Raw genomic sequence first — 13563 nt, 5'->3', positions numbered from 1 at the left:
CCTTCAACGCCTCAAAAACACAGTTTCTCCACTTATCCACTCGACACAATCTTCCAAACAACTATCCCCTATTCTTTGACAACACTCAGCTATCACCTTCTTCAACACTAAACATATTCGGTCTATCCTTAACTCAAAATCTCAACTGGAAACTTTTTTTCTCTTCTCATACTAAATCAGTTTCCTCGAGGCTGGGCGTTCTGTATCGTCTCCGCCAGTTCTTCTCCCCTGCACAGTTGCTATTCATTTACAGGGGCCTTGTCCGCCCTCGTATGGAGTAAGCATCTCACGTGTGGGGGGGCTCCACTCACACAGCTCTTCTGGACAGAGTGGAGCCTAAGGCTCTTCGTCTCATCAGCTCTCCTCCTCTTACTGATAGTCTTCTACCTATTAAATTTCGCCGCCATGTTGCCGCTCTTTCTATCTTCTATCGATATTTTCATGCTGACTGCTCTTCTGAACTTGCTAACTGCATGCCTTCCCCGCCTCCCGCGGCCTCGCCACACACGACTTTCTACTCAAGCTCATCCCTTTACTGTCCAAATCCCTTACGCAAAAGTTAACCAGCATCTTCACTCTTTCATCCCTCACGCTGGTAAACTCTGGAACAATCTTCCTTCATCTGTATTTCCTCCTGCCAACGACTTGAACTCTTTCAAGAGGAGGGTATCAAGACACCTCTCCTTCCGAAATTGACCTATCTTTCGGCCACTCCTCTAACTCTTTTTAGGAGCAGTGAGTAGCGGGCCCGTGAACTGACTCCTCTGCTGTAAAAAAAAAAAAAAAATGGGATGCCATTTTTGTTGCGCTCAGCTGATTCACTGTCCAGTTTGTCTCTCCCCTACCTGGGGAGAGTTGTGCACCTAACAGCTTAACTGAACGCAGCGCTAGTTTCTCTGCATATTCTTGGAGGTAGGACAGCGTTTTAGAAAGGGAAGAATGTGGTGTCCCAGGTCCCCAAGTCTCATCGGCGGTAAATGTTGTATCAGGCATTCTGGGTCATCGCACACTATTGATATTTAGCTCCTCACAGCATCGATTTTAGGACTCTAAAAAATTAACGTGTTAATTTGGGAGTCCGTACGGAGTGCGAAAAATGCGCTAACAACAACAACAACAACAACAACAACAACAACAACAACAACAACAAAATCGCTATCATGTGTTTTTCTGCGTCTGCTTGCGTCTGCTGGTGCCCGACAAAAACATTTTATTTCAATGCATGCCCGCACGCAAACTTTTTTTTTTCTTCACCCTCAGTCCCTCGTTTGCCCACACTTGAGACGGACATTTTTGACATGGCACTGTAGGTGATGACTGAACTGGTTGATTGCAAACTATTAATATCTAAAGTAGAAAAGAACCCAACATTACACTTTTTGATAAAAGAACTTGCAGAAACAACGATCTTGAGTGGATGACCCGTAGGTTATCACACTAGACAGGCTTCAAGAGGGGAATTTGTAAGAAAATAAATTGATAGCGAAATCTACTTCAAGAACAGATATGTTGAATTAACTAGACTGGTAAAGAAGAACACTCGCGTAGCAAAAATGAACTATGAGAGTGATTCCAAGGGATTTTTTAAGATGTATAGGACAAAAGCAAGGGAGAGAATTGGACCGTTGAAAACAGACATAGACGAGTTCATTGAATTAGGCAACGATATGAGCGAATTGTTGAACGAGCACTTCCTCTCAGTCATCACATAAGAAAATCTAACGACCATTCCGGAGAGATTTCAGGTGTGTGAGTGCGAAGTTAAGGACAAGTTGTGGGATGAAATCATCACTCGGCAATTAGTCGAGGTTAAAGAAAACTAAATCGCCAGGTCCTGACAAATATTTTCACTGGTTCTGAAAGAATGCAAGGAGATTCTCAGTTGCCTACTAGCAGATATTTCTACGACGTCAGTGAACTTTGATTTCGTGCCTTATCTATTGAAAGTAGTTATTGTGACGCTGATATTCAAATTGAGGGCAAGTTAGCCATTTTTATTTATCGTTCAACTAGCTCAAAATCAGTTGTAGGCAAGATGCTGGAGTCGATAATAAACAGGAGCATTCGGAATCAATTGGAGAGCCATAGCTTAATCCATGATTAGCAGCATGGGTTCACTAAAGCCCCGTTCACACTGGGGTCACGACTACCCACGACTCTAGGGTACACGAGGTCTTAGGTGTTGATGTGAAAGGGTCGGGCATGTCTTGAAAGAGGTCTAGAAACGGTCGCCGAATGCTGAGCGGACGTCGGGAGGGAAGCGTGGAGTCGTGAGGGTTAAGCCCCATTCACACTGTGCGTACTCTGGGCCACGACTACCCACGACTCTAGGGTACACAAGGTCTTGGGTGTTGCTGTGAAAGGGTCGGACATGTCTTGCAAGAGGTCTAGAAACGGTCGCCGAATGTCGAGCGGACGTCGTGAGGGGAGTGCGGAGTCGTGATGGTTAGCGGGAAAAAGTATTCCATGCTAAACTTTCACGACAAAAGTCGGCAAGTGTCTGGACCAACCCTCATTTCCGGTTGAGGTCTGAGGGAGGTCGGGGAATGTCGTCAAGACTGTCGTCAACAGTCTTAGCTTGTCTTGAGACAGTCGTGACGACTGTAGGGGCCATTTTTCAAATTTTTACCGTTTCCTGTCGGGAGGGACTGTCGTGACGACAGTCTTCGCCTAATGAAGGACGCTCGTGACTACTGTCGGCTCAGAAATACTGGGTAACACTGCCGCCATGAAGAAATTAATATTTATATTTTTCAATCACAACCACAGCAACTTCTGGGCATGGTTATGTTTCCCTGGCACAAATTTGGGAGCCACACAGTGCGCACGCACTCCTGCTGCCTCTCTCTTAGGTTGAATGACACAACTAGGGTTGCCACCCTGTAAACAAAAAAATGTGGAATGCAACATCTCACTTTCCATTACGGAATGGATCCATATTTAAAGGAACGGGTGGCAACCCTAAAATTTCTTCAGCATGCCATGAGTGACAGCCGCAGCACGCTGCTGGTGGAGGCAAGAGGAAGGGGGAGGGACGTTACGTCACGTATTTTACACGTATTTTAGGACCAACCTTGGCAAATTTTACGGACTGGTTTTGTAATTGACCAATAAAATGTGCTCACTACAATTTTAAGGTACTGAGTTTTATTTGCTTGACCATTCAGACAACCAAATACGGAACAAACGGCGTTCCGTATTAGTTCAAAACGGAATGCTAAATTTCACTCTGAATACAGAACGATTAAGTATTTTAAGGACTGGTGGCAACCCTAGAAGTAGATACAACGGAGTCTCGGTCTGTTATAGCCAATATACCCCAGGACCCATGAAGACTGCTATCAAGATGTCTACGGCCAAAATATCCTTTTAAAATTTTGGGTAGAATTTTGCGACAGTCAGCAAAGCTGCCGCCAAGACAGTCGCGAAGACCGTCGGAAAGACCGTCGGCCAACTCCTTGGCAACTGTCGGCCAGCTGGTCGGCCAACCAGTTGATAGACAATCTACAAGACTGTCGTCAAGACCGTCTGCTACTGTCGGTCAATCGGTCGGGAGATTCGTGGTTGTCCTAGACATGGCGCCATTTCAAAAAATGACCGTTGAGACTCGTCTTGAGACTAGTTGCATGCATGTCGCAGACATGCTAGCAACTAGTTGGCCGAATGTCCCAGACAGTCGGCAATCATACTAGACGACACCAAGACGTCAAAAAAAACTTCCCACATTCTTGGAGCGTCGGAGACGACTTGTCAAATCCAAAATTCGCTGGGTTGTCGTGGCCCAGAGTCGGCACAGTGTGAACGGGGCTTAAGGGTTAAGTCATGCGTCACCAATCCTTTGTCATTCTATGGTTAAGTAATTGAGGCAATGGATAAAGATGAAAATCATGATATATATCTAGTTTTAGTAGAGCATTCGACATTCGATATGCGCCTCCGTCGAGCGGTAGTTAGCGTGCCTAGCTACGAATCTGTGGGTCCGGCGTACAACTCACCCAGCTGGTCATCCTCCCTTTCGGTCTTGTCGATAAAGGGATACATGGGGAAACCTGGGGAAGGTAAACTGGCTATTCCGAAGTTCACACTGGCTTGTGTCCCGGGGTAATGTGTTCTTTTCGCCACAGGCTCACAGGGCCAATGCAACGGAAATGAGCACCGCAGCCATGCTCAGTTATAGCGTATGTACCCAGCTTTACCTTTTTTTTTCGATAGAGCTCTTCTCCATCGAATGTTCCTAAATTTACGGGCTCACGGAGTTGATAGGAAAGTGCTGAACTGGATCAGGGCGTTGCTTAGCAGTAGGGGGCAAAGAATACATATCTGTGGTACAAAAAAATCTGACTGGGGCTGTGTTATGACTTACGAGCGATATCCTACGAATAGGTCCACTGCTGTTTATCATTTATATTATTAATTTGGATACAGGAATCATTAGTGGTGTTAATAAGCTTACGGATGAGGCAAAGATCGGCAGAGTAATTGAGTCAGATCATGACTGCTTATGTTTTCCAGGATGAACTAGACATTATATGATTGGATGGGGAAGTGGGAGATGAAGTTCAGTGCCGAGAATTCTAGTATTCTGAGTGTAGCTATGAATGACCTTTCACATTATTATTTAATTTACGTAATTCACATGATTATTTCCTACATGTGAGAAGGCTTTAGGAGTCTTTGTGAGCTCTGGTGGCTCTGTTGGCAGCACCCACTGAGACATTTTAGTACTCGGCATGATTTCCTGAACGAATATAGTGATTCAGAGCTGGTGAAAAGGTATAGGCTAGACTGAGGAGGGTAGAGAGCATAAGGAGAGAATGAGAGGGAGGTTACGTGCAGTATGATCACATGAGTGGCAGTGGTCGGCAGCGTCAGGTCCTCACAGCCCACACTGCATGACACCGGTTCAGCAAAGCTCGTCTATATATATTTGTAAATAACATAATTATTATTATATAACTTTCAAGCCATCACTATTTATCATACAGCTTATAGTTCGGCCTACGACTGATTGCTTGCGAATAAAGGTTGCTCATATGAGTTATCTTGGGAGTACTCGTACGAGGAGAAGCGACCTCCTACGAGCTATCTTGCAAGTCTTCATTGATATGGCCCCTGGTCACTTTTTATATAGATATGAAGATGTTAGATCTGTGCATGGAATGACAAAAATGATTCATGGGTTAAGAAACTTGCCATATGAGGATACGTTTAAACATTTGAATTACAGTCTCTAGAACGGTGAAGGGTGCGAAGAGACTTCATCGAACTTTATAAATGGATGAATGGCTTTAATAAAAGTGATATCAATAGGTTTTTGTGATGAGAAGCCGGGTAGAACATGTAGAAATTGGTTAAAGTTGGATAAATTCAGATTCAACAAAGAGATAGGGAAGAATTGGTTACTGCTAAACTGGTTGATGCGTGCTACAGGCATGGCAGTCATGTTGTGAGTGTTTAATATGGGAGATAAAATTAAAAAAAAGATAAATTCAGGATAGCAAGATTAGGGGAGCTTAAGTTTAAATGAGCTGCATTGTATAGACATACCGATTTCCGATTAGGGTAAAAGGAACCTTATGTCCTTCAATGCCTTAAAAACCCAATTTCTCCACCTATCAACTCGACACAATCTTCCAAACAATTATCCACTATTCTTCGACAACACTCAGCTGTCACCTTCTTCAACACTAAATATCCTCGGTCTATCCTTAACTCAAAATCTTAACTAAAAATTTCACATCTCTCTCACTAAATCAGCTTCCTCAAGGTTGGGCGTTCTGTATCGTCTCCGCCAGTTCTATTCCCTCGCACAGTTGCTATTCATATACAGGGGCCTTGTCCGCCCTCGTATGGAGTATGCACCTCACGTGTGTGTGTGTGGGGTGGGGAGGGAGGGCTCCACTCACACAGCTCTTCTGGACAGAGTGGAGTCAAAGGCTCTTCGTCTCATCATCTCTCCTCCTCTTACTGATAGTCTTCTACCTCTTAAAATCCACCGTCATGTTGCCTCTCTTTCTATCTTCTATCGATATTTTTATGCTGACTGCTCTTCTGAACTTGCTAACTGCATGCCTCCCTCCCTCCCGCGCCCTCGCCACACACGACTTTCTACTCAAGCTCATCCCTATGCTGTCCAAACCAGCATCTTCACTCTTCCATCCCTTACGCTGGTAAACTCTGGAACAATCTTCCTTCATCTGTATTTCCTCCTGCCTTCGACTTGAACTTTTTCAAGAGGAGGGTATCAGGACACCTCTCTCCCGAAATTGACTTCTCTTTCGGCCACTCCTCTCCAATCTGTTTAGGGGCAGTGAGTAGCGGGCTTTTTTTTTCATTATTGTTTTCTTTTTTTTTAAGCCCTTGATCTGTTGCCTTTGCTGTAAAAAAAAAAATACCGGTACCTCGCAGATTCCTCATGTTGTTATATTCGTATGTAAAAGCAGTGGCGCAGCTAGGTCTTTATCAATGGGGGGACACTTGGTGGGAGGGCAGATGAGTATGGGGGACACACTAGGCAAGTGGAGCTCAGGGCCATGCTGGTGCTACATAGAATGTTACTAATGCATAATCTAAAATCAGATCACTGGTAGCCATTAGGGCATGGCCAGTGTGACGGCACCTTAGGGGCACGGGATGCTCATAAAGGGTCCCGTACTTACTCCGCTGCAGTAAAAGTGTGAGAGAATAGGAGATGGCAGGAGATAAAATAGGAGGAGAGGGAGGAGAGGCAGAAGGTGAAGGAGAAACGTGCAGTACCAGTGGAGGGGGGGAGTTAGCATACGAATAAGGAGGAGGAATGGCATATAAGGTATAGGTCAAGAGATTAAGGCGACTTAGAGTCAGTTGTTCCGTACAGGATGGTGATATCTGGTGATATCTGTTAATGCAGACCCGAGATGGATGACAAACTAAATCCAACACAAAACTGGGTTTAAACGTGGAATTTTGTTGTCGTTGGCATCCGTCTGTCTCGAAAGACAATGGAGTTGCGCCGAGTGTCAGTCTGTGGTTAAGCTGCAGCGCCTGCTGTGGCTGTATAACCCGATTCTGGAGCGGCAGGACCTCTGCTGTCTGCGCTCTCTCCCCTCTTCCCACTGGTCCTCTCTCCTCTGTTCGCTTGTCTGAATGCCTGCCTTGACGGCAAGCCTCCATCTGCTGCGGTCTGCAGCTGCTGCTTCTCAGCCTGCTGAGTTGATGTCGCATGTCTTCATATTTCGTTTCCAAACGTCTTTGAAACGGAAAACAGGCCAACCAGCAGGCCTGAATCCAGTGACAAGCTCACCGTACAACATTTCTTAGGAGATTCGGCCATCCTGCATGCGGCTGACATGGCCCAGCCAGCACAAGCGGCTCTGGGTGAGCAAGGCGAACATGCTTGGTATTCCCGCCTGTGCCTGGATTTCCTTGTTTGGGACACGGTCTTGCCAGGTGATGCCCAGGATCCTTCTGAGACAGCGCAGATGGAAGATGTTGAGTCTGCGTTCTCGGCGGGAGTACAGGATCCATGTTTCGCTGCTGTAGAGCAGCGTGCTGAGCACGCTGGCTTGGTACACTTTCATCTTGGTCTTGATGGTCAGCATGGAGTTGTTCCAAACCCTCTTTGTAAGGCGGGGTATTGCTGTTGCTGCTTTGCCGAACCGTGTGTTCAGCTCGGTGTCCAGAGAGAGGTTGCTGGAGATAGTGAAACCTAGGTAGGTGAAGTCATCCACCACTTCAAAAGTATAGTCGCCGATAGAGATGCTTGGGGTGCTGCTGACGTCTTGGCCCATGATGTTTGTCTTCTTGAGACTGATGGTGAGAACGAACTCTCTACATGCACTTGCGAAGCAGCTGATGAGACGTTGTAGAACATTCTCAGTGTGTGCTGTCAGGGCGGCGTCATCTATGAACAGCATCTCTCTGATCATTACTTTCCGCACTAGTCTTCGCTCGGAGGCGTGCAAGATTGAAGAGTTTTCCATCGCTTCGTGGAATATAGAGAAGGAGAATCTGACCTCAGAGAGCGATATATTTGGTTAGCACGGGAGGTGAAAAATTACACAAGGAATGCAAAAAGGAATTATGAAATCAGAATAGCGAGTCAAGTAAAGGAGGACCCTGAAGGTTTCTTCCAACTGTACAGAAGAAAAGACAGGGATAATATTGGGATGGATGGAAGATCCCCCGACAATAAGGACACAAGCATATCTTTAAATGAGTACTTATTTTCGGTATATACTAATGAAGACAAGTCTTCTTTACCTGAAGCTGCTCAGGTGTTCACGGGAAGGGCAGAATAAATGCTGTGTGATATCAGAATAACCAGGGAGGCTGTCATTAAAGAGATAGATAAACTATAAAAAAACCAAGTCACCCGGCCCTAATGAAATTTTCCCGCTAGTTCTCAAGTAAGAATCTCAACACGAGTATACGATGTTGATATCTAGGCAGGCAGACAAAGATTCAAGTATTTAAGTTGCTTGTTCACCCTGTCTTACTGTATGGCTGTGAGGCATGGACACTGAATAGTGACTTCGGGAGGCGTGTTGATGCCTTTGATACCAAGTGCTTTCGCTGGATTATAGGGTATCGCTGGAATGACCGTGTCGAACCAGAGACTACGTGATGAAACAGAATAGAGGCCTGTTACCAGCTAAGTCCGTGAATGTCAACTCCGGCTATATGGGCACGTGGCATGTCTCCCGGACGTCAGTCCTATTCATAGGGTTGTTTATGTACGAGACAACCTTGATTGGAGGAGACCAAGAAGACTCCCACGTAATTCATGGCTGGGGCAAGTAGATCAATCCTGCCGGGAAGGACTTAAGGTGGATAGGGCAGTTGTATGGGAGCTTGCTTAGTGGACCGTTGGGAGTGGAGGCAGCGAGTGAGTGAAGCGACACGCCCCAGGGCGTATATTCATAGTTAGATAATTAGTTCTCAAGGAATCTATACAGAGACATATTTTCCGGACCACTAGCCAACCTCTTCAGAAAATCTCTTGACACTGGCGTAGTTCCGTTAGTATGGGAAATGGGCTATACTGTGCCGATTTATAAGAAGGGTAATAAATCAGTAATGTCTAATTACCGCCCAATCAGTTTAACGTTAGTCGTAGGAAAATTATTTGAATCTATTATAGCTAAATATTGCTGTGACCATCAAGAGAAACACAACTTCGTCGATAGCTCAAAGCACGGGTTCATTAAGGATGAATCTTATCTTACTAATCTTTTTTTTTTTTTTCATTTTACACACAAAAAAACTGTACGAAACGGCAGATAGGGACGAAAATTATCATATTGTTTAAATCGATTTCAGTAAAGCATTCGATAAGGTGCCTCACAGAAGACTCCTTTCTAAAATAAAGCTTATGAGATACAGGGTAAGTTCTCGAGAGTTGAGTGGGTCGAGGCGGACCTTAGTGACAGGACGCAGAGGGTTCAGATATATCGGATTGGGCCCGAGTTATTAGTGGCGTCCAGCAGGGATCACTTCTGGGTCTATTACTGCTTATTACATACGTCAACGATCTTGACTGCGGTATAACCAGCAACATAAGCATGTTTGCTGATGGCACAAAAGTAGGAAGACTGGTCAATACAGACAACGATACTGAGGAACTTCAAAAGGAATTAAATGTCCTGCATGAATGGGCCGACAAATGGATGATGCCGTTCAATATCGGCAAATTCAACATCCTAAGTGTGGGAAGAAATAAACCCCCAAAGTACCTAATTACACATTAAATATCAAATTCCTTGACCACTCTAGTATCGAGAGGGATTTGGGTGTACGTGTGAGGTCTGACCTTCGACCTAGAAATCAATGCGTTTTCAATAGAAACCGTCAAATAGAGTCTTGGGTTTTATTTCGAGAAGCATAAGTAAACGGAGTTCAAAAGTTATCCTTATGCTGCATTTGGTACTGATTAGGTCTCATCTGGACTATGCTGTTCAACTTTGGTGCTCCTATTACAGGAACGATATCAATTCCCTTGAAGCAATACATAGGAGAATGACAATAATGATTCAGGGACTTAGAAACTTACCGTACTGAGAAAAACTAAAGTAACTAAACTTGCATTCCTTGGAAACATACAGACTGCGTGAGGATTTGCTGAGGTGTTTAAGTGGATTAAGAGGATTAACAAGGGCGATTTAGATGAAGTGCTTATATAAAAAAAACTGACGTGAGAAAACGCAGTAACGGGTAAGTTGGATAATTTCAAGTTCAGGAAGGAAATAGACAAATACTGGTTCACGAACAGAGTGCACATGGTGGATCAGTGGGACAAACTGAGTAGGTATAGTAGATGTAGTTGAGGCAAACACAATTGAAACCATTAAACGGAGATTAGATGCATTTATGAACGGTAAGGGAATCCATCTTCATGAACTCACTTATGTAAGCTGTCTAGCCCTTGTAGTCCCTTACATTCTTGTGTATCCTTGTGTAAATATGATTGAGGCAGGGGTAATTTGAAGGGTGGGAGGAGAAAAAAGAATTATGGCAAGGAATGAAGACAGGCAGAAAAGAAGAAAGGTATCTAGAATATAGGCGATTCCCAAAATAGCGTCGTTATTTAGGCGTCATGATGAACAGGAAATTGAATTTTACGCCCACACCCCCGTGAACCCTTTATTAAAGAGCTGTTTATGTGTTATAACACATCCACCTGTTTGGTGTAACATAAGGTTATAGGTGCATGTAAGCTTGTTATCTGGCTTCTAGGAGTGACAAACTGGAAACTGAACGTTGATTTTCTTCAGAAAAGGAACAAGTATAGCCATCTAGCATTGGAAGATGCAAATCAGGGTTGGCGGTTTAAACCAAATGGTTTAAACTATGGTTTAAACCAATAAAAAAACTGTTTTAACCAAATAATAAAACCTTTTTTTTTCGTGTGTGTATCGGTTTTAACTATATGTAAGATTTTAATTATGTACAGTAGGGTTGGCGGTTTAAACCAGGGGTGTCAAACTCAAAACCCTTCGAGGGCCAATTCATACTCTAAAGTGCCGTCATGGGGGCCAACAAGGGTAGAAAATACATTGACTAGATTGAAGTTACCGTGATACCGCGGGCCATTTATGACTATCCCTCGGGCCATGAGTTTGACACCCCTGATTTAAACCAAAAACCCATCAATAAAACCAGTGTTTTTGTGAATCTTTTTTCGTTTCATCAGGTATTGTGGTTTTAATTATATGTGTTTTTTTTTTTTTTAATTATGCAGTCATTTTACTAACACCAGGATGAAAACGTCAGTTGGTAAACTCAAATCTCTATTCAAATGCTGTAACTTCAAAGTAACTGAAAACATAATTTTGGTACATTACATATATATATATATATATATATATATATATATATATATATATATATATATATATATATATATATATATATATATATATATATATATATATAGTTTTTTGTCACTTGCCTTGTTGAACATAAGTAAACCGCGTATTAATATTATAATTTTTATTAAAATATTATTTTTCTTCTCGTAATTTTTGGGTTTCACTTGGTTTCCCCGGGTAGGTTACCCATTTATCAATCCAATTTATCCATTTATCCAATTTATCAATCCAATCAAAATGTTCACACTGGGTTTTCAAATTTATTATATATATATATATATATATATATATATATATATATATATATATATATATATATATATATATATATATATATATATATATATATATATATATTGTTGTTGTTTTTTGTCACTATAAGTAAACCGCGTATTAATATTATAATTTTTATTAAGATATTACTTTTCTTCTTGTAATTTTTGGGTTTCACTTGGTTTCCCCGGGTAGGCTACCCATTTATCGACAAGCCTGAAAGTGAGGATGAACAGTGAGCTGCACGCCGACTGACGCGTAATTTTTTTTCCTGGCCACTTCTGTCTTTCTCATTGATGCGGCATCGCCGCACTGTTCGACGTTTGGCACGTCGCCGGGAGGCGCCAGCTGACACTGTAAACATAACCTCGTTGTTACCATAGCAACCATGATGCTACCACAGCTTTATGGGGAATTGCAATGGAAGTTCTCTGAACTAAGCACGAATTTATATGCAGTGCGGTTTATTTTTTAATACTAAAAGCTGTTTCTATACATAACAATTCCTCTGGGGCGAAAAATATACCATGTTGTGGAAAATAGGGACCTCGCCTCCCTATCTTGATGTTAACAAACGCTTAGGCCGGTGTCACACTGTGCGGCGACGCCGCACGCGGCCGCGCCGCATGACCAGTACCATGTCACACTGTCCGGCAAAGCCGCCCACGGCGAAAAGTTTACCCCCATCAGTCACTGTAGATAGTAATGTTGTCCAAGATTAAGATTATTTGTGCTCTTGAGGCAGAAGGATTACTCAAAGAACCCACACGTCGGAGACATTGGGTTCATCCTTTTCATCTCTCTCTCGTGACTCCAAATCAAGCCAGTTCTCGTACATGATTTCTCCAATTTTTGTCCATGATTTTTCTTTCCTGTTTTTGTCTGAATATTCCCTGGAACTTCTCCCAAAGTGCTGGCCTCTCTTGAACACACTGAATAAATAAATCCACGTCAAACATGGTTTCAAGAGGGGGGAGCGGTGGGAGCGCCGCACGGCCTGGCCCGACAGTGTGACCACGTGCACAGAACTCTGCGTTTTGTCCTCATATCCGGCGCCGCCGCAACATGCTGACCAGTATTGCGGCGCCGTCCGGCGCCGCAATAGTGTGACACCTCTCATTGGTTTGTGTGTGTTAATGGGATTGCGGCCGCGCCGCACAGTGTGACACCGGCCTTACCGTCGTGACAGGGTTCTGGAGGTAGTGGTCCCATAGCCTAACTAGCCTCCAGAGACACTCCAGAAGATGACAGAGCTTATAGGTACGTGGTTATCTCTTGGCATCTACACAGTAAATACGAACTACATCTGTTGTCTAACCTTGCTCCATTTCAAGCTTATTATGGAATTACTGTCATAGCACTAAAGGACTAACCCAAGGAAAATGAACCCCTAGATCACAAAGGCCAGTGCTTCTGTGCATGGTAAATATAGATTATAGCATTCTTCTTCAGAGTCATTGTTTTAGGAAAGTTGAAGCCAGAAAGTGAATTGCTATCCTTCTCTTTTTTTGAGAACATAATGCAGTAAACTGCAGATGCCCTGCAATTCTGAGACAGAGAGAAACGAGTAGGGCGAGATGCATAAAAGTGGGGAGGAAGTTTACTATAAAGAGCAAGATCAGAGGATCCTACTTACTTTATGGAGAACAGCTAAGGCCCCCAACTAGGCAACAATGGACATGATTAACACAAAGATTGGGCAGCAGAAATTTGATGTGTTTAAAGACACGATTAAGAAGCTTAAGATGAGAATCGGCTGCTGACATCCAAACTAGGGCACAGTACTTGAAAAACGGAAGTATAATAGAGAAAAAAACAAATTAAATGATTGAATCATTAGCATAAACATTCTTGCAATTATATATTCCAGTATTCCATCATTTGTTGGTCTTTTATTGCAGTATAAAATAGTGTTTGACCCTGGGATGCCCAGTGAGTGTGG

The 13563-nt window shown here is 43.3% G+C and overlaps 1 protein-coding gene across 1 annotated transcript in view; it reads left to right on the top strand.

Moving 5' to 3' along the window:
• Nucleotides 1–13563, top strand: part of LOC127003785 (uncharacterized) — a 28908-nt gene that overhangs the window by 13609 nt on the left and 1736 nt on the right. The window lies entirely within an intron of this gene.

This window comes from Eriocheir sinensis, chromosome 3 (assembly GCF_024679095.1).
Source record: "Eriocheir sinensis breed Jianghai 21 chromosome 3, ASM2467909v1, whole genome shotgun sequence".
Lineage (NCBI taxonomy): Eukaryota > Metazoa > Arthropoda > Malacostraca > Decapoda > Varunidae > Eriocheir > Eriocheir sinensis.
The sequence above is the reverse complement of the archived record's forward strand: the minus strand, read 5'-3'. Positions and strand labels throughout refer to the sequence as shown.